Below are 23,211 nucleotides of genomic sequence, written 5' to 3'. Positions count from 1 at the left end.
GCTGTGCAAGGCCAAGGGGAGCATTCTTGTCACTGAAATGCTAAAGTGGTGTAGAGAATTGATCTCCAGGGAGTGGGAAAGAAGCCAAAATGTGGCCAAAGAATCCTGAAGAATCTTGGATAAAGGCAAAAGAAGTAGCTTGCCTTGGCTGGGGGAGAGCAGCCTGATTCCTTCCTCAAATTCACCAGCACACTCTCAGAAAACCTGAGCGCCCTGCCCGATGCACACGGCTAGGAAGAAGCACAGCTGGGATTTAAACCCGCCCAGGAACACACGCCTATTATGTCTAAGAGTGACTTAAGTGTGAGCCCAGAGTCACAAAGCTACCCTACCCTATGCACTCCGGCTTCCCTTTGGCCCGTTTCCTCCCTCTTTGCTGGTTACACTGAGGTTATGGGGGCTGGGGCAGGGTCCATCTGCCAGATCTAGTGATGGAATTCTTGGGGCTGAGGGATCCAGGAGGAGAAGTGTTTTGGCTTGACGATCCAGAGAAGAGTGGGAACCTTGGGGTGTCCTAGGGAAGGAGAATCATACTACAGACTTGGGCAAAGCCCCCCAAAGCTTCAGTGAGGGTCTGACCTGGCTCCAAACCACTGTGGTCTGGCTTCTTATTGTTAGCTAGGAATGATGAATTTGAGAAATTACTGGAATGATTGGGGGAAACAGTGAATTTCCTCACCCACAACTGGAGCAGGTTTTGGGTGTGGGAGACCTTCTAAAGGCCACAAGCCTCATTCCTCAACCCCAGCTCTACTTCCGCTAGGCCCATCTCTCCCAATCCAGCCAGCCTACGATGATTGCCACAGTGGTGCAGCATTTGTACCACAGGAGCTTTGGGTGACTCACAAAGCAGTTCCTATAGCCAGGACCAGTCAGGGCCCAACAATGTGGGGTTAGACAGGGGCTGTTCCCTGGTGAGTAAGGAAGACATATACAACCTTGTTGAAGTCATTTTCTTGTACCATTTTATAGATGAGAAGACTGATGCTCAGAGAGATGACATGGTTTGCCCATGGCTCCACAGATAGTGGTTGGCAGAGCTGAGCTTCCTGGGATTCTGCCCTGTTCCTCTGTCCACCAGAGGAGGAACTCAGGGGGAACTACTTCAGCTAGGTCCTTGGAGGTAGTCACCTTACTCCAGAGCAGAGGGTTAAGCAGATGCCTGCAAAGCCAAACTACCTGGTCCAAATATGGACTCTGCTACTTACTGGGGAACTTTGGGCAAGCTCCTTAACTTCCCTACGCCTCAGTTTCCTCACTTTTAAAACAGATATAGCTTTAGTACCTTCCTCATAAAGCTTTTATGAGGAGGAAATGAATTAATCCATGTAAAGCAGTTAGAGCAGTGCCTGGCACATAGTGAACACTCAACAAATGTTTGATAATATTACCATGACCCCACATTCAGGCTCAGCCCTGTCTCTGCCACCCTTCCTGACCCTAGGCAGCCCCCAGGCCCATTTGCTAGTCCCAACATCTGCACCCCCCCAGACACTGCTTGCTGTGATCTGGCCCTGACCTCCAGCCTAGTCCAGGGCTCTGTCCATCTTGCCCACCCTTGTTCTTGCTACTGGGTGACCTTTCCAGTGCCTTGGTGACCTGTCCAGTTCCCTGAAGGCCTGAGGGCTGGGCTCTGCCTTGCTCATTCCCTCAAGGACTGCTGCCTTCAGATAGACCCCCTTCCTCCACTCCCCACTGGCCTCCTGGACCACCTGGCATCATCTGCTCCTGGACTCCTTGTCAGTTGCCATGTTCTAGCCCCAATATCCTGTAGAACTGAAGAGCCTCATGCTCCCCTGGCTGCTGCTCACTGCTGACTGTTGCCACAACTCTCCAGAGAGCCTGTTCTGCCCCCCAACCCCAGCCCCAGCTGCAGTGCTGGTAAAAGACAGAAGAGTAGCAAGGTGCAGAGGAAGGACTTAGTTCCTATCCTCTCCTTTCTGTTGAGAGTGGGAAAGACTCAAAACCACAAGAAATAAGCCAAGATTTTCCTATGCCCTGGTGCAACAACTCAGTGCGCTGCATGCATTTTGTCCTCCCCAAAATTGAAAATCATGGTGCCCACTATTGGTGTTCTCTCAGAGCTCCCCATCCTGGGCTCTCAGGTGGTATTAGAGATGGTGGGGGGAGTGCTGGGAGGCTGCTCTTCTGCCCTGTAGACCCAATCTAGTTTGTGCCTGGCTCCAGGAGGAAGAGGTTAAATCCCAACCACAAAGGAGAAAAGAGAAGAGGAGGAAGGAGGAGGAAATTTGCTGCAGTGAGAGTGGGAGTGTCAGGGAATGGGGAGGGGCAGAGCCCAGCAGTCTTGAAGCTGAAGCAGGGCAGGGAGCAGAAAGGAGGGGAAGCTGGGCCCAGGGCTATTTCTGTACAATAATACAGGGGAAGAGGGCCAAGCTGACAGGACAGTGATTAGTCTTCAGGGAGCAAAGGCGAAGACTCTGTCTGCGAGCCAGGGGCTGGAGGAGCTGGCTGGGGGCCCAGTCCGGTGGGCTGGAGCAATGATTTCAGAGGCCCGGAATCTGAGGCGAGCTGGGCCTATGGACTATAGAGTAGGGAAGGTGGGAGCAGGGAGAGGGGAGTCAGCCACCCTCCATGCCTCACCTCCAGCACAGGAGGCTGGGAAGGGGAGGCAGGGCAAGCTGGCCTGGCCCTGCTGTCTGCCACCAAGGGGTTATCTGACTCTGTGTGTGTGTGTGTGTGTGTGTGTGTGTGTGGTGAGGGGAAGGCAGAGTTTCTGAAATCCGCACTTTCTGGGCGCTGGCCTGTGGGGGAAATGGCGTGAGAAAGAGCCAGGAACACAAGTCTCGGAAACTCCAGGGGAAAAGTCAAGCCTTCATCTTCTTTCCCACAGGATTTGCAGTCATGGGGTGGGGGGGGGGCAGTGTTAGTAGTTCAGGGATTGGGGAGGGGCAGAAAACTCACTTTTATGAAGCACCTACTCCGTACTACACCTCTTTCTAAGCATTATCACATTGAATCCTACTGAAAAACAGGAGGTTTACGCCAAGGAAACCAAGGCTCAGAGAGGTACAGTGATTTCCCTAACATGGCACAGTAAGTAGCAGAGCCATAACTAAACCCAGGTCTCTCATACTCCAAAGCTTTGGAAGCAATATAGCAAAGTGAGTTTAGGCTCTGTCTGGTCTGTGACAGCCTGGCTTTGAATCTACCATCTGCTCTCTGCCAGCTGCATGACCTTGGGCAAGGTACTTCATCTATAAAGTGGAGCTAATAGTATATACCTCCTAAAATTGTTGTGATCATTAAATAAGTTAATATGTGTAAAGTGTCTAGGACAGTGAATGGCACACAATAATCCGTCAATAAAATCCATTGTATGAGTATATTGCCACTTTCCTCCATGGGCTCCCTTGGAGGAGGGAGTGTGGGAGAGGTGAGGAGGTTGTGTGGGGGAAATTCAGGGTTTCTCCAATCCTGTTGGAATCGGAGTCCTCCCACATTTGGACAACAGTATCAGGAGTCTTCCAATGGGGAGCCCTCATGACCCAGCAATTCCACTTCAGGGAACTCATCCTAAGGAAATAACGGGTGAAGAGAGCAAAGATATATGTACCAGGATGTTCAATGCCAGTCTGTTAATTATAGTGAAAAATAGAGGCTTGGCTAAATGAATAATGATGTACCATACACAGCATCCATTAAAAATAGCAACGTCATTCCTTACATATTGATATGGAAGGATAGTACTGGTACAGTTGTTAAGGGAATAAAGGCAGGTAGGTAGAGTTTGGGAGAGGAGGTGTTGGAGGATCAGAGTTGGGGAAAGGAACTCATATTTATGGAGCATCTGAAAACTGTTTACTGTGAACATATATTACTTTTAGAATTAGAAGAAAATAAACAATAAAACTATTTCCATTTTGAAAAAGATGACCTAAAAGCTTCAGAACCCTCCAGCTGGAAAAGCGATCATCTGCTTGAGCTCTCTGAACCTTCAAATAAGAATTTCCCTGGGCATTAGTGATCTCCCTGCTCAGGAGCAGGACCAGAGTTTTGCCCTCTCTCTGTTTTTCTTGTTGATAAGCAAAAAGGAGGGTAGCAAAAGGGCCTGGTGGAATCAGAAAAACCTGGCATCTGCTGCTAAAACAATGTTTTAAAACCACTGGTCAAGGTGACCTTCCATGCTCATTCATTTATTTGTTCAACAAACGTTTATTGAGCATCTATTCTGTGCTGGGAATGAGATGAAGTGATGAGAAAACAGTAGTGAACAAAAGAGACAAAACTTCTTGCTCTCATGGGACTGGAGTTTTAGTGAGGGCAGACAGACAACAAACAAGATAGATAATATAGAGTCTATGGATGGTGATAAGTGCGAGGGAGAATAACAAAACAGCAAATGAGGAGAGGGAATGGGGAGGTGGGGTGGTGCAATTTAGAACAGAGTAGTCAGAGACGGCCTCTCTGAAAACATAACATGTAAGTAAGCATCCGAAGAAGTTGAAGGAGCAAGCCATGTGGATAATTGAAGGAAGAGTACTCCAGGCAAAAGGAACACAAAGGCAACAGCCCCGAGGCAAGGGGGCGTTCTGTGTGCTTGAAGTATAGAAAAGAGGCCCATCAGGCTGAAGCGGGCTTAGCAAAGAGAAGAGTAGTTGCAAACGAATTCAGAGAGGAGATGGGCATCAGGTAGGACTTTATAAGCCGCGGTAAGGATTTAGGCTTTTACTTTGAGCGAAATGAAGAGCCAGTGCAAGGTTTTGAGCAGAGAAACGACAAGCGTTCGCTTAGGCTTTAACAGGATCACTTTGGCTGCTGTCATGTACATAAGGTTGAAGAGGGAAGGGGCAAGGAGAGAAGCAGGGAGACCAGTTAGGAGGCTATTACAGTAATCCAGGTGAGAGGTGATGGTGGCTCAGACCACAGTAGCAGTGGAGGTGATGAGAAGTAATTGGTACCATAGTCCCTTTCTGCTCTGACTTGCTAGGTCCAGATTCCCCACTGAATCCAGGATTAGCTGTGGCAACCATTCCTCTTTTGTGAGAATACAACGTGCAATGTGTCCCAGCATAGAAATACCCTTTGTAGCCCCTCAAAGCCCCAACCCACTACCATGGTACTGTCTGCCCCTACAGCTTAAGCTAAGATTGTTAACTCCATGAAGGCAGGGACTTGTATCTGTTTTGTTTACTGTTGTATCCTCAGTGCCTACAACAGTGCTAGTTCTTACTTAGCACGGAATGAATGAGTAAATGAATAAACAAAGAGTGCTGTAGAAGACTAGAGGAGGGAGCAAGGAACTCAGCCTGGCGGCAGGAGGAGGAGAGGGGTGGGGATGGGTGGGGCGCATGTGAGCTCCCTACTCAGCCAGCCCCCTAGGGAGTAGGCCCTGGCCAGAGAACACAGATATTCACAGGTGGGCCCTTCCTCTCTCATTCTGACTGAATGCAGGTATGATATGGATCACCTCCTTGGTTATGAGAAAAAGAGAGGTGCCTTATGATTCTGGTGAGGAGTGGGCTTCTTGGCTCAAGTAGACACATGAGACTATGTGGGCAACTCCTGTTTGGTGGCGAGATGAGAAGGCAGAGGGGGACAGGAGCTGGTTGAATGGACACGGGGAATACAGGGTGGAGGGGAGGAATGTGCTGTCTCATTAGAGGGAGAGCAGCTAGGACTACATAGCAAGGTGTGTATAACTTTTTTGTGAGAGACTGACTTGATTTGTAAACTTTCACTTACAGCACAATAAATAAATAAATAAATAAATAAATAAATAAATAAATAAATAAATAAATAAATAAATAAATAAATAAAAGAGAAGTGCCTTCCCTCATCTTCCTGTTTGGGCAGGATCCTGCCCATTATAGGAGTAGAGAATGGATAGAGTCAGTCGTCCTGACTGGGGGACAGAAAGTAGGAATGGACAGTTCCCAAAGCTTGGGCTCATCTCAGTTGTGAAAAACCAGAAGCAGTAATTTTTCATTATGCCTCTGTGTCCTCCATGCTCCCCATCCCTGCCCTCCCACACAATCCTCTTACCTGCCCCAGAAGCCTTATTCTCATTGGCAATATGCCTTCCCACTCCATTTCCCTTCCTTCTGCTGATTCTCCCCCCGACTTTGTACCAGCCCTCCTGTTCCTTTGAAACTCTTGCCATTCAGTGGAAACTTAATCTTGAAACTATCGCTAACTTCCTTTTTTAGCTGACTCTGTGGACCACCATCCCACTCTTCTCTGTAGCCTCCTATGGAAGGCTCATTTTCCCTCTACCTTACTTAAGAAAAGGGCAGATTAGCTGCTTATTTCAGACCAAGGATACACAATTTTCCTTCTACATTATCATAAGTACTCCATGAGTCTTGACTAATGTGGTCTGGAGCAGGTCTTAAAAAGGCTTATCAAGCATATTGCCTATAAGGTAGGTAAGCAACTGCATTTCGCTGTTGTTTTATTTTGTGATTTCTTGTTCATGGGTCATTCAGGGCTTCTAGTTAAACATGGCAGATTGAACATATATATGCCATTCCCTCCTCAAGTCCCACTAAAATGACAGTAAAGGCATTATGAGCATTAAGTTAAAGGACTAAGAAAATAGGAGAGGAGACAACCACAACAAAATATTGGAAGCTGGAAAGCAGATGGAAGAGGGCCAGAGAAAGGGAAAACCCAAGCCGGTAGAGGGAGAAGCCCAGGAGCAGACCGATTTGTCCCATGAAACCCCAGAAATGTTCAGGTATGGCCTCACCAGATACCTCTGAAGTGGGGGTATACTGGGGCTTCAAACAAGTGGATATGTTGAACATCTGTATAAGAGAAATTAGAATTTAAAATCCCTTTTTTCCATATGGGCAGAACACCAGAGGTTTACTCCTCTGAAGAGGCTGAACTTGGAGACACCAGCCTCTGCTGAAGGCAAAGATACATCACTGAAACCAGAGAATAAAGTGATGATCTACATACTAAACAGTGAGAGCCCCCAAATTCTTTCCCTCTCCCCCCGCCCATCCGAGAGCACTAACAGCCAAGATACCATATTTCCTCCCTTCTTCAAACAATAAGATTCCTCTCTGGGGAATATGATATTTGGGTGTCCCCTAAAAAGCCCAGCAAACACTTTCAACTGTGACTGATTGAAAAGCCCTATACTCTGCACACAGAATCCCAATACGCTTTTTAGTTCCTCATTCTTAAAAATGAGCTAACAGCCAAGGATCACCAGACATTAGAGGAAATTCATTAATGTGAAAGACAGACCAAAACAAACAGAAAAATGAACTCAGAGGAAATAGAGACAATACAGGGAGCAGAAGAAAACTAAACCAAAAACCAGCCACATCTCAGTGGCTAGCAGCAACAAGGTGTGATCTCTTGCTCATGTTACATAATTCTCTGCAACTATAGTTCTGCTCTATGTTTTCTTCACTCCAGGATCCAAGTTGAAGGAGCAGCTTCTATCTGGAATATCATCAGGCTCATTGCAGAGAGGAGAGTGTGATAGTGAAATCACACAATAACTCTCACAGCTTCTGCTCAAAAGTGGGACATGTCACTTCCACTCACATTTCATTGACCAAAACAAGTGATGTTCCCAGATCTAATGTCAATAGTGCAGGAAGTATAATTCTTTTGCATGGGCAGGCTTGATAGAGAGGGGTACCAAATATTTTGTCAGTACAATCTACCAGAATCCATAAAACAAAAAACAGGAGGCAAAGAAAAAAGAGGAAGTTTATAAATTACTAATATGGCAACAAAACTTTCAAAATTAAATTGATGATTAAGAAGTCAAAGTTGACAGCCAGTAGATAAAAAGACAAAGGAATGCAAAATATAAAAAATAGAAAAAAAATCAGAAGGTCGCTTCAAGAGGCCTAAGAACTGAATAAAATTAGTTCCAGAAAGAAAGAGCAGAGACAAGAAAGAGTAAGAAACTATTAATGAAATAATTCAATAACACTTTCAGGATGAAAATTTCTAACTTAAGACAGCACATCAAGTACCTAGCACAATAGCTGCAAAAACACCGATAACAAGGCATATTACAATAAAATTTTAGCACGTGGGGCAATAAGATCCTAAAAGCTTCCAGGAAGGCAAAACAGGGTGTATATAAAGGCTCAAGAATCAGAATAGCATCGAATCCCGCAACTGCACCCTGGAAGCTAGAAGAGAATGGATCAATGTCTTCAATTTTTTTATGGAAAATTATTTTCAACTTAGAATGTAACACTTAAGCTATCAATCAAGTATGAGGGTAAAATAAAGACATGTTCAACTTAACAAGTTGTCAAAACACATACCCTCCATGCACCCCTTCTCAAGAAGCTGCTGGAGGATCTGATCCTTTAAAATGAATAGTAAGCCAAGAAAAAAAGGAACCCAGGAAACAGGAAATCTAACATATGAGAAAGGTGGAGGTAATCTCGAGGATGATGGTAAAGGGATGTCCCTGGACAATAGACAACCCAGCAATCCTACAGTTCAGGCAGTCCAACAGGAATAAGGATGAGGGAGGATTACAGGAAAGATGTTTCCCATAAAAAGATGTTTGGACATGTTGAGATGAGATTTACTCTTCTTGCAGACAGCTTGGGGATGAATTAGTTACAGGTACGTAAAAAACTAAGCACACATACACAAATAAGCCAATTATTAATTCTGAGGAACATGAAACATATTCAAGAAAGGATATGTAATCACAGGACATCTCAGGGCTCAAAGTTATATTAAAGTAAGCACTGAATATTGATAGGACTATATTGAGATTATCGAGGGCACTGGGTTTTGGGTATATTGAGATTATGGGAAGAACTTACGGGGAGGGTTTGAGTGTTTGCAGGTGGTGGTAAGAGAGCAAAATCCTTATCTTCTAGAAAGGGAAGCCAATAGATAATACCCCAAACTGAAAAATGAAGACATATCGGTACATAATTAAGAAATATGGAGAAAAATATCAGAAAAAATATTTTTCAGCTGAAGATACTTGCCTCTAAGGAACGGGAATTGGATGCAGAAAGTGCTAGGAGAGGAACCTTCCATTTTCTGTTATAAACCTTATAAACTATGTGCATTGATAAAATGCTTCCTACATTGCATTTTCCTGATCTTCAGGTTGAATGTATTGCAATGTGTTTATTGACCATATTTGCAGTTCCTCTTCTGTAAATCCCCTGAGACTATTTTTGCATTTTTCTGTTGGTGGTTTGCCTTTTTCAAAGTTCATTTCTAGGGGTTCATTATAAGTTATACAGCCATTGAAATTATAGATTCATTCAACAAGTATTTAATGAGTGCCTACTCTATGCCGGCCACTGTGCTAAGTTCTAGGGATACAGCGAAAACAAGAAAAAGTCCTTGTTGTCACTGAGCACACATCTAGTGGAGCCAGACAGAGAACAACTGGGTAAATATATCGACACACAGTTGTTGTTAGGTGACATCAAGTCAGTTGCGACTCATAGCGACCCTATGTACAAGAGAATGAAACACTGCCTGGTCCTGCACCATCCTCAAAATTGTTGCTATGCTTGAGCCCACTGTTGCAGCCACTGTGTCAATCCATCTCATTGAGGGTCTTCCTCTTTTTCGCTGACCCTCTACTTTACCAAGCATGATGTCCTTCTCTAGGGACAGATCCCTCCTGGTAACATGTCCAAAGAACCTGAGATGTAGTCTCGCCATCCTTGCTTCAAAGGAGCATTCTGGTTGTAATTCTTCCAGGACAGATTTGTTCATTCTTTTGGCAGTCCATGGTATATTCAACATTCTTCTCCAACACCACAATTCAAAGGTGTCGATTCTTCTTCTGTCTTCCTTATTCATTCTCCAGCTTTCCCGTGCATATGAGGCGATTGAAAACACCATGGCATGGGTCAGACACACCTTAGTCTTCAAGGTGAGATCTTTGCTTTTCAACACTTTAAATAGGTCTTTTGCCACAGATTTGCCCAATACAATGCGTCTTTTGATTTCTTAACTGCTGCTTCCATGGGTGTTGATTGTGATCCAAGTAAAATGAAAACCTTGACAACATCAATCTTTTCTCCATTTGTCATGATGTTGCTTGCTGGCCCAGTTGTGAGGATTTTGTTTTCTTTATGTTGGGGTGTAATCCACACTGAAGGCTGTAGTCTTTTATTTTCATCAGTAAGTACTTCAAGTCTGCTTTGCTTTCGGCAAGCAAGGTTGTGTCATCTATCTGCATATTGCAGGTTGTTAATGGGTCTTCCTCCAAACCTGATGCCACATTCTTCTTCATATGGTCCAGCTTCTCGGATTATTTGCTCAGCATACAGATTGAATAAGTGTGATGAAAGGATACAGCCCTGATGCACACCTTTCCTGATTTTAAACTAGGCAGTATCCCCTTGTTCTGTTTGAACGACTGCCTCTTGGTCTATGTACAGTTTCTGTGAGAGCACAATTTGTTCTCGGATTCCCATTCTTTGTAATGTTACCCATAATTTGTTATGATCCACACAGTTGAAAACCTTTGCATAGTTAATAACACACAGGTAAACATCTTTCTGGTATTCTGTGCCTTCAGCCAGGGTCCATCTGACATCAGCAATAATATCCCGTGTTCCAGGTCCTCTTCTGATCCCAGCTTGAATTCTGGCAGTTCCCTGTTGATGTACTGCTGCGACGACTTTTGGATGATCTTGGGCAAAATTTAACTTGCGTGTAATATTAATGATGTTGTTCGATAACTTCTGCATTCCATTGGATCACCTTTCTTTGGAATGGGCACAAATGTAGATCTCTTCCAGTCAGTTGGCCAGGTAGCTGTCTTCCAAATTTTTGGCATAGACGAACGCGTGCTTCCAGTGCTGCATCTGTTTGTTGAAACACCTCAATTGGTATTCTGTCAATTCCTGGAACCTTGTTTTTCGCCAATGCCTTCAATTCAGTTTGGATTTCTTCCTTCAGTACCTCGGTTCTTGATCATATGCTACCTCCTGAAAAGATTGAACTTTGACCAATTCTTCTTGGTACAGTGACTCTGTGTATTCCTCCCATCTTCTTTTGATGCTTCCTGTGTCGTTTAATATTTCCCCCATAGAATCCTTCAATATTGCAACAGGAGGCTTGAATTTTCTCTTCAGTTATTTCTGCTTGTGAAATGCTGAGCATGTTCTTCCCTTTTGGTTTTCTAACTCTAGGACTTTGCACATTTCATTATAATACTTTACTTTGTCTTCCTGAGCTTCCCTTTGAAATCTTCTGTTCGGCTTTTACTTCATTATTTCTTCCTTTCACTTCAGCTACTGTACATTCAAGAGCAAGTTTCAGAGTCTCTTCCGACTTCCATTTTGGTCTTTTCCTTCTTTCCTGTCTTTTTAATGACCTCTGGCTTTCTTCGTGTATGATGTCATTCCACAACTAGCCTGGTCTTTGGTCATTAGCATTTAATGAGTCAAATCTATTCTTGAGAAAGTCTCTAAATTCAGGTGGAATATACTCACAAGTCATACTTTGGCTCTAGTGGGCTTATTCTAATGTCTTCAGCTTCAACTTGAACTTACATATGCACAATTGATAGTCTGTTCCACAGTCAACCCCTGGCCTTGTTCTGACTGATGTTATTGAGCTTGTCCATAGTCTCTTTCTACAGATGTAGTCAATTTGATTCCTGTGTATTCCATCTGGCAAGGACCACTTGCATAATCACGTTGTTGAAAATAGACATTTGCAATGAAGAAGTCATTGGCCTTGCAAAATTCTGTCATGCCATCTCCAGCGTCATTTCTACCATAAAGGTCCTATTTTCCAACTAAATTTCTAAATTTCACATTCCAGTCACCAGTAATTATCAATGCATCTTGATTAAATGTTTGATCAATTTCAAACTGCAGAAGTTGGTAAATATCTTCAATTTCTTCAACTTTGGCCTTAGTTGGTGATTGGTGCGTAAATTTGAATAATAGTTGCATTGATTGATCTTTGTTGTAGGTGTATGGATATTATCCTATCACTAACAGCACTGTACTTCAGGATAGATTTTGAAATGTTCTTTTTCACAAAGAATGCCATGGCATTCTTCTTCGATTTGTCATTCCCGGCATGGTAGACCATATGATTGTCTAACTCAAAATGGCCAATACCAGTCCATTTCAGCTCACTAAGGTGTGCATCAGGGTTCCATCCTTTCACCATACTTATTCAATCTGTACACTGAACAAATAATCTGATAAGCTGGACTACATGAAGAAGAATGTGGCATCAGGATTGGTGGAAGACTCATTAATAATCTGCAGAATGCAGATGACATGACCTTGCTTACTGAAAGTGAAGAGGACTTAAAGCACCTACTAATGAAGATCAAAGACCACAGCCTTCAGTATGGATTACGCCTCAAGATAAAGAAAACAAAAATCCTCACAACTGGACCAGTAAGCAACATCATGATAAATGGAGAAAAGATTGAAGTTGTCAAGGATTTCATTTTACTTGGATCCACAATCAACGCCCATGGAAGCAGCAGTCAGGAAATCAAATGACGTATTGCATTGAGCAAATCTGCTGCAAAAGACCTCTTTAAAGTGTCAAAAAGCAAAGATGTCACTTTGAGGACTAAGGTGCACCTGACCCAAGCCTTGATACTTTCTATCACCTCATATGTATGTGAAAGCTGGACAATGAATAAGAAAGACCAAAGAAGAATTGAAGCCTTTGAATTGTGGTGCTAGCAAAGAATATTGAATATGACATGGACTGCCAGAAGAATGAACACATCTGTCTTGGAAGAAATACAGCTGGATTGCTTCTTGGAAGCCAGGATGGCAAGACTTTGTCTTAAGTACTTTGGACATGTTATCAGGAGGGACCAGTTCCTGAAGAAGGACATCATGCTTGGTAGAGGGTCAGTGAAAAAGAGTAAGACCCCAGACAAGGCAGATTGACACAGTAGTTGCAACAGTGGGCTCAAACATAGCAACAATTGTGAGAATGGCACAGGACCAGGCAGTGTTTCCTTCTCTTGTACATAGGGTCACTATGAGACAGCACCTAACAACAACAACAACAACAATGCATAGGATATCAGTGTTAATGGGTTCCATTTCATTTTTGGCAATTTCCAATTTTCCTGGATTCATACCTTGTACATTCCACTTTCCAAATATTAGTGGATGTTTGCAGCTGTTTCTTCTCATTTTGAGTCATGCCACATCAGCAAATGAAGGTCCCGAAAGCTTGACTCCATCCACGTCATAAAGTTGACTCTACTTTGAAAAAAAGAGGAGGCAGCTTTTCCCCAGTCCTATTTGAGAGCCTTCTAACCTACGGGGCTCATCTTCCAGCACTGTATCAGACAATATCCCGTTGCTATTCATAAGGTTTTCACTGGCTAATTTTTTCAGAAGTAGACTGCTGGGTCCTTCTTCCTAGTTTATCTTAGCTCAGCTGAAACCTGTCCATTACGGGTGACCCTGCTAGTATTCAAAATACTGGTGGCATAGCTTCTAGCATCACAACAACATACAAACCACTACAGTACGACCAACTGACAGACGTGTGGGGCACAGACACACTACTTTCGAATAACAGTAAATGCTCTGAGGAAAAGGGAAAAGGGTGAAATGATGAAATGTAAAAGGTGGGAAATGGCTTCTTTGGATTACCTAGTCAGAGGATGCCTCTTTGAGTAGGTGAAGTCTGAATCTCAGGCCTCATGAGGACCTGGAGACAGATGTAAGATTTCAGATACCAGGAATAGCAACTGTAGATGTGCTAAAGCAAAATAAAATAAAATGGAAGGAAGATGGAGAAACACAGGGAAGATCACCATGGATAAAAGTTGCAAATTTTTTCTCACCGATCTGTCACTTTTGTTTTAACTTTGTTTATAGTGTCTACTGTCATGTAGGGAAACCCTGGTGGCGTAGTGGTTGAGAGCTATGGCTGCGAAAGAAAAGGCCTGCAATTCAAATCCACAAGGCACTCCTTGGAAACCCTATGGGGCAGTTCTACTCTGTCCTATAGGGTAGTTATGAGTTGGAATTGACTCGATGGCAACCGGGTTTTTTTTTGTCATACGGACATTTCAAACTTTTGATGCCATCAAATATATCAGCCTTTTCATTTACAGCTTTTGCTTCGTATTTTTTCAAAAAGTTTTCCCTACATCAAGATTATAACCATGATTTTGAATATTTTCTTATAATAGCTTTATATTTTTTATTTTTCATTTTAGGTTTTTAATTTGTAATTTACTCTTTATTTAAATGGCATGAGGAAAGGATCTAAATTTTTTCCTAAATGGATAGCTAATTATTTCAATACAATTGAGATTGTATTGAAATGGCCATTCCTTCCTTACTGATTTGAAAGACAACCTTCATTACATACCAAATTATGACACATGCATGGATATGTTTCTGGTCTTTCTATTCTGTTCCATTGCTCTATATCTCTACCCACATGCCAGGTCTGATTATTAAGCCAGTAACCTGGCTTAAGGTCGTATTGTCTATTTAGGACCAATGTCTGATCGGTCCAAGGTTATGCCACAGCTATCGTTAACTATTTTGAATAAGAGTTCTAGCACACAGTTTTCATTATCAAAACTTTATAAAATATTTTGATGTATTGTAAAGCAAGTCCTCCTTTTCATTGTTCTTCCCATTCAAAATTGTATCATCTATTCAGGTGCATTTTGTCTCACACATGAATTTTCTAATCAATTTGTCAAATTCTGTGAAAATTTTTGCTGTGATTGAATTGAATCTATGGATTAGGTTTGAAGAATTGAAATCTTTACAATATTGAGTTTTCCCATCCAGGAACATGTATGTTCCTCATTTATTCACATCTCTTTAAATTTCCTTTAGTAAAATTTATGGTCTTCTTTTATATATCAGCATACTTCTGTGTGGTTTTTCCTTCGGTATTTTATAGTTCTGTTTTTCTTGTGAATGGAACCCATTTTTAAATTTGATTTTCTAATTAGTTATTGTTAGTTTATATTGATTTCTTTTAAAATAAACTCATTTTAGAACACTTTTAGATTTATAGAAAAAATTATGAAGTACAAAGAGTTCCCATATGCCCCATGACCTATTTCCTCTATCATTAACACCTTATATTAGCATGACACATTTGTCACAATTAATGAACTAATATTGATATATTACTATTAGTTAAAGTCAGATTTACTTAGTTTTTACCTAGTGTCCTTTTTCTGTTCCAGGATGGCATCCAAGATACCATATTACATTTAGTTGGCATCTCTCCTTAGGTTCCTCTTGGCTGTGGCAATTTATCAGGCTTTCCTTTTTTGAAGACCTTTACATTTTTTGAGGGGTACTAGTCAGGTATTTTGTAGAATATCATTCAATTCTGTTTTGTCTAATGTTTTCTCATGATTAGATTGGGGTTATGGATTTGGGGGAGGGGGTCCTTAGAGAAAAAGTACTTTTTCATCACATCATATCCAGGGTACATACTGTCAACATGGCTTATCACTGTTGGTGTTGACCTGAATCACCTGGATGAGGTAGTGTTTGTCAGGTTTCTACAGTGTAAAGTTACTTTACACCTTTCCATAATGTCTCTTTGGAAAGGATCACTATATTTTACACTTAGAGAGTGGGTAGTTATGTTCCACCTCCTTGAGGATGCAGTATCTACATAAATTATATGACATTCTCCTGCACAGGAGATTTGTTACTTCTCCGTCTATATATTTATTCAATCAGTTATTTATATCAGTATGAACCCATGAGATTTTATCTTATACTTTAGTTATATATATATATATTTTTTAGTTATAACAAAATGCTACTTTATTTTGTTGCTCAAATTGGTCAAGCTCTGGTCATTGGAAGCTCTTTCATTTGACTCCTGTGTCCCTTCGACATACCCTCCCCCCCCTTTTTTTGAGCACTTCAAACTGTCATATTACATTCTGAATTGCCTTTCTTAACCATCATTGGTACAGGTTTCGGTAACAACAGTCAGGAGGGTCTTCATTGGTCCAACAAATTTCTATTCACTATACGTTATAAAAAAAAATTAACTTTTTTTCTATATGTTAATAGAAAAAGATAAGAGTGGATAGTCTTTTGTGTTCAGGCTTATGTGAAATATTCCCAAAAAGACATTTTCCAAGATTATTCTATCTATTGTCTTTATACCTCAGGGCCCAGTTGATGTGTCCTTGTGAGTCCCTGTGAGCCCAGCTCCAGCTGGGTCACATTGTCTATACTCAAGGACAGGGAATAATAACTCCAGTATTATTTCCTTAATCATTCCCTCCTTTGGATTGGAGATTGGAGATACCACATCAGTGATCAATACTTGGACTTAGTCAAGCTCCTAGATGGCGACCATGGCAGGTTCTTTAAACTTACAGTGCTGGTTTTCCACCGGATACCATCTGGTTCTTCCCCAGGATCTTAAGAGCAATGTTCTCATCAATTGCATTTTTAAAGTAAGCAGACTCAATGTACATCAACATTTTAGCCCGTGGCTTTCTTTTGCCTTTTAGGTGTGTAAGACAATAGAGGATAAATTTTATTATGCCTAATACTATCAGGACATAGATTAAGAATACTACTTGCAGTGGCCCATGCACTTATTCCTGATCGTAGCCAACCAAATAAATCTGGTGTTTGTAAGAGTGTTACAGTGTGTAACCAAGTAATATGTTGTCCAATTCTATGTATATCTTGTTCTTCTCCTGTGTTACTTCTCTAAGTGCAACAAGAGCTATTTGCTACAGCACATATTATACTTTCTTGGACCAATAAATAAAAGTCTAAGGCTATTTTGTTATCTCAAATCACCTTGGTTTAATGAGGTCAGAGATCACTGTTGTGTTTCCATCCCACTAGCAACTTCGTCTGTTATTTGTCCCATAATGATTGATAAAATTTTTTAAGATTTCTCCAATTCAAATATACTGTAAGTAGGAATTAAATTTACCAACCATATCCTGAGTGGTGGACCAATAGGCTTTCTTCTGACTCTCATTTTACAAAGGAAAACAAATTAACATTACCTTTCTAGTATTTACTATGAATATCTAAAGATAATCCTAAAGCTCCCCACTCCCCAAGTGCATTGCCCTTGCATTTGCCAGGAACCTAAACAAGAGATTGTCCGTGTAAATTCACTATTAGTTAGAAAGGAATCATCGAAATTAGTATAGTTGGATCTACCACACAAAAACATATATCTATAAAGGGCACTCAAAGTTTGTCTAGAGAAAACAGAAGGTATAGAAAAATTTACATGTGACAAACAAGTTTCCATTAAAGAATACATGATTAGGAAGATAATACGGGATGCACTTCTCTTGTTGGAGGTCTCCAGTTAATCTGTCTAAAACATACTAAGTGTTTTCCCTGAGGGCAAGTTGCCCCTCCTTGGTTTACCTATTAACAGTCATGGGTCACTTACTCAGAAGCAGAAGTGGAATGAATCTCAGACAAAATGGAGTCTGAACCATGAGGTTGATCTCCTCTGAGAACCTGATTCCTTTAAGTTACATAATTTTCTGTATAGTAAGAGGGTAAGAGTTTGACTGTAAACATTAGACAGGTATTCCACACAGCATTGTCTTGAAAACTGATTGACCTGATTACTGATTTACCCTAAACATAACTCTATTTACTGATCTTTGGAGTCAGTTTCTGAAAACAGACTGAATTCTTAAAAAAAAAAAAAAACACAACGCCCAGAGCAAAATGGTCTTGCTAGTTTATTTGAACAATTGTTTGACTCAAAGTGGCTTCAGGAATCAGTTTTTTTTTTCTCAAGGCTCGGGGTTCAAAAGGACACCCAAAGGCAATGGCGTATGTAGGTTTTCCCAACATCCATGAAAGTCAGAAATCTGGATTCCAGGAGAATTACATACGACTCTCTCTTGGTTCCCTCCTTTGGATTATGATCTTATTATAGAATCATTGATGAAAAATGTTCGATAAATGGTAATTGGGCACTATCTGGTTTTTAAGATCCCAGGCACCATATAGCAAATCAGGAAGTAGACTAGAAACACTACAACTAGGCCCACTGTCTGAAATAATCAATGAAACCATGACCCTAAGGCCTTTGAACCAGGGAAACAAATCGCAAGAGGTGTTTGTTTATGTGTACGCAGCATCAGTAACTGTTTTCCACGTGCCTCTGTAGCAACCATGTTCTGCAAAACCTATGATTGTGTATTTACATAAACACAGCAACATTTATCTACTAGGGCACAAACTATTCTTTGAGAGAATAGGAAATTTAATGCTATTCTAATTTGTAAAATCAATCATAGCGCAAATTTCAGACACTTTTCTGGTTGTGATATTTACAACTTTGCTAAGTTTACCAACAGGAACTTCTGATTTAAGAGTTGAAATAAAGTTCTGGAAATTTTGATTGAGTCTAGTCACAGTCTTTTTTGCAAGTTCAATATAGTCCATCTTTTTTGTTGAGATATTCTGGTCAAATGTTTTCAGAAAATTAGCAAAGTAAAAATTTATCTGTAGATGACAAAATGTGGCCATGATTAATTTATAAACATATCTCTTAATACTGAAAGACCTGATAGAAATTAATTACAAGCATAACATAAAAAAATAACGTAAAGGCTAAATAAAATTGGTTTAAAAAAAACTTTAGATAAAAATATTTCTAAATATACCCATTAACCATATTTTTAAAGAACTTCATAATAATCTTGAGACATAGTACCACACATAATACCATATAGTCAGGATATATTAAGAATATACCAAGATTATTAAGTCTCTAAATACCTGAATAGTAATAAAAAATTATAGATAAATGATTTGAATTTTCTAGTCAAACCATTGGCTTTGATGATGCTAGATTCAAAAAATAAAGTTTGAACCTAGTTAGCAATTAAGAAATAATAATAAAATTATGACATAATATTATGCGTTTATTGTCTAATATTAGACAAAAACACAAGAGGAAATACTAACATGTAAATTTTAACCCAAAGAGAAAGAATCAGCACTTCTCTTGATTTTAACAACACCTTCTACATAATTTATAACACGTTAAATAAACCTTTTCTGCACTTTTCCCTTATGAAAATTTTGTGGCTTTCCATGAAGTTTCAAACTTGTTAGGAGTTTATCATAAGTTACTGTGAAACAATACTTGTTATTTAATCAAAGATCTCAATATAAAAACCTGAAGTTTTTTTCTCCTAAAGCCAGTGCCTAGGTTTCCCACTCAGGAATCTTATTCTAATGGCAGACCAAACCTTTGTTTTAGAGGCAGATTCCGCTAATAAATTAACTCTTTCACTCAGAAATCAAAGAAAATTTTGTTATTTTAACAGCGAGAAACCTAATTCTTTGTTTTACATGCTATAAAAGCTCCTAAAAATCTCATAAATTAAACCATTAAATTTTAGTCAGACAGATAAAACTTTTGACCATACGAAATAAATTTCTTTTTAATAAACTTTTTAAAAGTTGTTTTTGTTGTGTATCTTTTATATTACATCTCTTTAAATGGCAAAAATGAACCCACTCATTAGCTGACCCAAATATACACATATATATATCCTTTTTCTTGTGGTATAAAAAGCAAAAGCATATAAGCTTAATTTATGACAAATAAGTATTAACTCAATTTAACATCAATAAGTTACGGAAAAGGCCTTAGAAATTATTTTAAGCCTGTATACCATAAAACATAAAAAATTTAGCTAATTGAAATAAAGTTTCTTTAAATATTCCAAGTTTTCATTTGACTTTTACTCTTTTGCATATTTTCCCAATCTAACTGTAGCCCTTCCAGATTTTACCAACTGGCTTTGGAAGTCACACAGTCTCTGTTTAATTGACCAATTCATTGATATGGATATAACCCTTCAGTCTCTGGCTACTGTCGGAAACATTTTTCAGGCCATTTCGGGGGGGTTTTCATTGTGATTTTTATTTGACCTTGGCAGCTGAGAGCTGGGGGCTGAGGAGGCCTGATTTTGTCCCACCTACTTTTTTTTTTTACTTGGTGGTGGGTGGTGTGGTACTGACCTTTGAACTCAAGGAGGAAGACAAGATTAGCCCGTTCTGATTCATTTACATATGTTTAAATTGACGGAGGCATTTTGAAGGCTGGGTACTGGGTCTACCTAGTAAATATCAAAGCTCTTTAGCAATTTTCTAATGGAATCCATCAATTCTTAGCTAGGGAGGCTGGGGGCAGGAAGGAGTCACCTCAATTTATTTACATATATTTAAGTGCACCTAGACATTTCGAAAGGCAAAAGTGGCTAATTTCTTTCTCTTTTGCTGTTCTGGGGCTGTTACTTTTACTTTAAGACAAAACTATCCTTTTTCTTTAAATAAAACACATTTCATATAACATCTAGCTTAAGTTACTTAGAAAGATTTTGCTTCTAAGACTGACATACAGAGCATAAAGATCTTGGTGTACTTTTCAAATAGACCAATTTATATCAAAGCTTCTCTAAGTAGCTACTAAAAGCCTAAATCGTAAGATGGCAGGAGATGCAGTTTTTTTTTGAAGGAGGGAAGAACTGAGGTTCTAAAGAAAAAAAAAAATAAGACAGCCTTAAAAAAAAAAAACAACAATTCTTAGCCATAGCCTCTAATCTGATACAAGGGAGAAACTTAGACACAACACTCGACCAGAAGCAAGCTCTTAGAACAAATTACTTCTAGTATATTGTTTATAGCATTTTTCAGTATGAACCCCAAACCAGCGTCTCAGTAGCTGGGGCGGGGGGGACGAGGGGAGGAATCCAAGCTCATCTATCAAAGGCATTAAGCTCTAACGTTCAAGCTTTTGGTTTCCTTCTTTTGGAACTTAATCCATTCTGCTGGCCAGAGACCTATGCTCTTATTTTAGACCTTAAATATACTAGTTCTTCCAATTGGAAAGTACTTTAAAACTACTGATGATTTTAATTTTAACATTGTGATTTTTCATTGAGAAACTACATCATAAAGAAGGAACGGAACTACCACTTCTTCCTCAAATTTCGTCACCTCTCCCTGGTAATTTGGCAAAACAGGACACTATTTTTCAGATTTTCTCTGCATCAACAAAAGGGCCCGAACTTTGTGGCTTATGGTGATCCAGAAGTCTTTGAAAATGGAATTGCCTCTTTAATGTTCCAAAAGCCCGAATCCGGACCTAAACTGCAGTTTACCTAAAGAGTTACCAAATATCACTCTTAACCAAAAGATCAAGCAAAAATCTAAGAAAGATTCTCCTTAATCAACCAACTATTTTCCAAACAAATATGCCGAACAAAGCTTAAGAAAACATGAGAAAGAGAATAAAAAAGAATAAGCAAAAGACTTGTTTTCCGAGAGCACTCACCCTGCCGGTGTCGAAGGGACATGGAGTGGAAACACGTGGGTCCAGAAGATAGGACCTACTTTGCTAGCTTCTTTCTGCAGTCCGGGTCTCCTCGAGTTCGACTAGGTGCGTAGCTGCAGAAATTCTTGATGACTATCCCCATTAACTGTTGTATGGGGAAAACATCACCAAATTTAGTAAAGCAAAAAGAAAGTTTTATTTGGCATATATTCAAAAAGACAAAAGTGGGAAGTGGACAAGCATGCTGCTAGAGCCATGTCTGCCTGAGTCCAAAGAATATTACAGAATAGACAGAAGTGAGAAGTGGGAAAATGGACAAGCATGCTGCCACAGCCATGTCCGCCCGAGTCCCCATATATCTTCTTTAGTGAGGTGTCTGTTTGCATCTTTTTGCCCATTTTTAAATTGGGTTGTTTATATTCTTATTTTCGCATTTTAAGAATTCTATATTTTATTCGTATATTTTAAATACAAGTCCTTTATCAGATAGGTGTTTTGCAAATGTTTTATCCCAGTCTGTGACTTGTCTTTTGATTCTCCTAACAGGGTCTTTCACAGAGAAGACATTTTCAATTTTAACAAAGTCCAACTTACCATTTTTTTTTCTTTCATGGCTCATGCTTTTGCTGTATCTAAAGACTCACCACCAAATCCAAGATCAACTATATTTTCTCCTGTGTTTTCTTCCAGAAGTTTTATAGTTTTATGTCTATGGTACCTTTGGAATTAATTTTTGTGAAAGATGTAAGCTCTGTGTTTAGGTTCTTTTTTTTTTTTTTTGCATATGAACACTCAATTGCTCTAGCACCATTTGTTAAAAAGACTATCCTTTCTCCATTAAATTGCCTTTGCTCCTTTGTCAAATATCAATTGGCTATATTAGCGTGGGTCTATTTCTGGGCTCTCTATTCTGTTCCAAGCTGGGAAGATTGACATCTTAACAATTATGAGTCTTTCAATCAATGCACACAGAACAGCTCTCCGTTTTGCTTAGATTTTCTTTGATTCCTTTAATCGGTTTTGCAGTTTTTCACATATGGATCCTGTACATATTTTGTTAAATTTACACCTAAATCTTTCATTTTTTGTATTGGTAAATTGTATTTTGTATTGTAAATAGTATATATATTTTTTATTTGAACTTCCAATTATTTATTGCAGGTATATAGGAAAGCAGTTGACCTGATATCCTGCAACCTTGCTATACTTGATTATTAGTTTTGGAAGTTTTTTGTCAATTCTTTGGGATTTTCTGCATGAACAATCATGTTATCTGTGAACAAAGGCAGTTTTATTTCCTCCAATTTCTATACCTCTTCAGAAAAAAAAAATTTTTTCTGATGTTACTGCACAAGTTAGGACTTCCAGTATGATTTTGAATAAGAATGGTGAGAGAGGCGATTCTTAACCTTGTTCCTACTCTTATGAGGAAACCACCCAGTTTCTCTTCATTAAGTATGATGTTAACTGTAGATTTTTTGTAAATGTTCTTTATACAGCTTTGCTTCGTTTCACCTATGGAAGCATTGTCTAATACTTCTTCTTAGATAATTTTGGTAATTTATGATTTCTTAGTAAATAATTTCATCTGGGTTTTCAAATTTATCTGTAAAAAAATCTCTTCTAGAGCTTAAGTTCATTTCTATTACCATTTATGTCTTCTCTCTCTAGAAATCAAGAGGCATTACATTGGACAAATCTACTGCAAAAGACCTCTTTAAAGTGTTAAAAAGCAAAGATGGCACCTTGAAGACTAAGGTGCGCCTGACCCAAGCCATGGTGTTTTCAATCACCTCATATGCATGTGAAAGCTGGACAATGAATAAGGAAGGCAGAAAAAGAATTGATGCCTTTGAATTGTGGTGTTGGCGAAGAATATTGAATATACCGTGGGCTGCCAAAAGAACGAACAGATCTGTCTTGGAA

The 23,211-nt window shown here is 39.9% G+C and overlaps 1 long non-coding RNA gene across 11 annotated transcripts in view; it reads right to left on the bottom strand.

Annotated features, from left to right (window-relative positions):
• The window catches only part of LOC126068969 (uncharacterized), a 144,253-nt gene extending 122,710 nt beyond the window's left edge, over positions 1-21,543 (bottom strand). For 9 of the 11 annotated variants that reach the window (XR_007515786.1, XR_007515793.1, XR_007515790.1 and 6 more), the window contains exon 1: positions 21,286-21,543. This is a non-coding gene — a long non-coding RNA (uncharacterized LOC126068969). Of the gene's footprint in view, positions 1-13,063; positions 13,191-21,285 lie in introns of all 11 variants that reach the window. The other 2 variants (XR_007515788.1, XR_007515787.1) reach the window with 2 other exon arrangements.
• Positions 21,544-23,211: the final 1,668 nt, after the last annotated feature.

Source organism: Elephas maximus, chromosome X (assembly GCF_024166365.1).
Source record: "Elephas maximus indicus isolate mEleMax1 chromosome X, mEleMax1 primary haplotype, whole genome shotgun sequence".
Lineage (NCBI taxonomy): Eukaryota > Metazoa > Chordata > Mammalia > Proboscidea > Elephantidae > Elephas > Elephas maximus.
The sequence above is the reverse complement of the archived record's forward strand: the minus strand, read 5'-3'. Positions and strand labels throughout refer to the sequence as shown.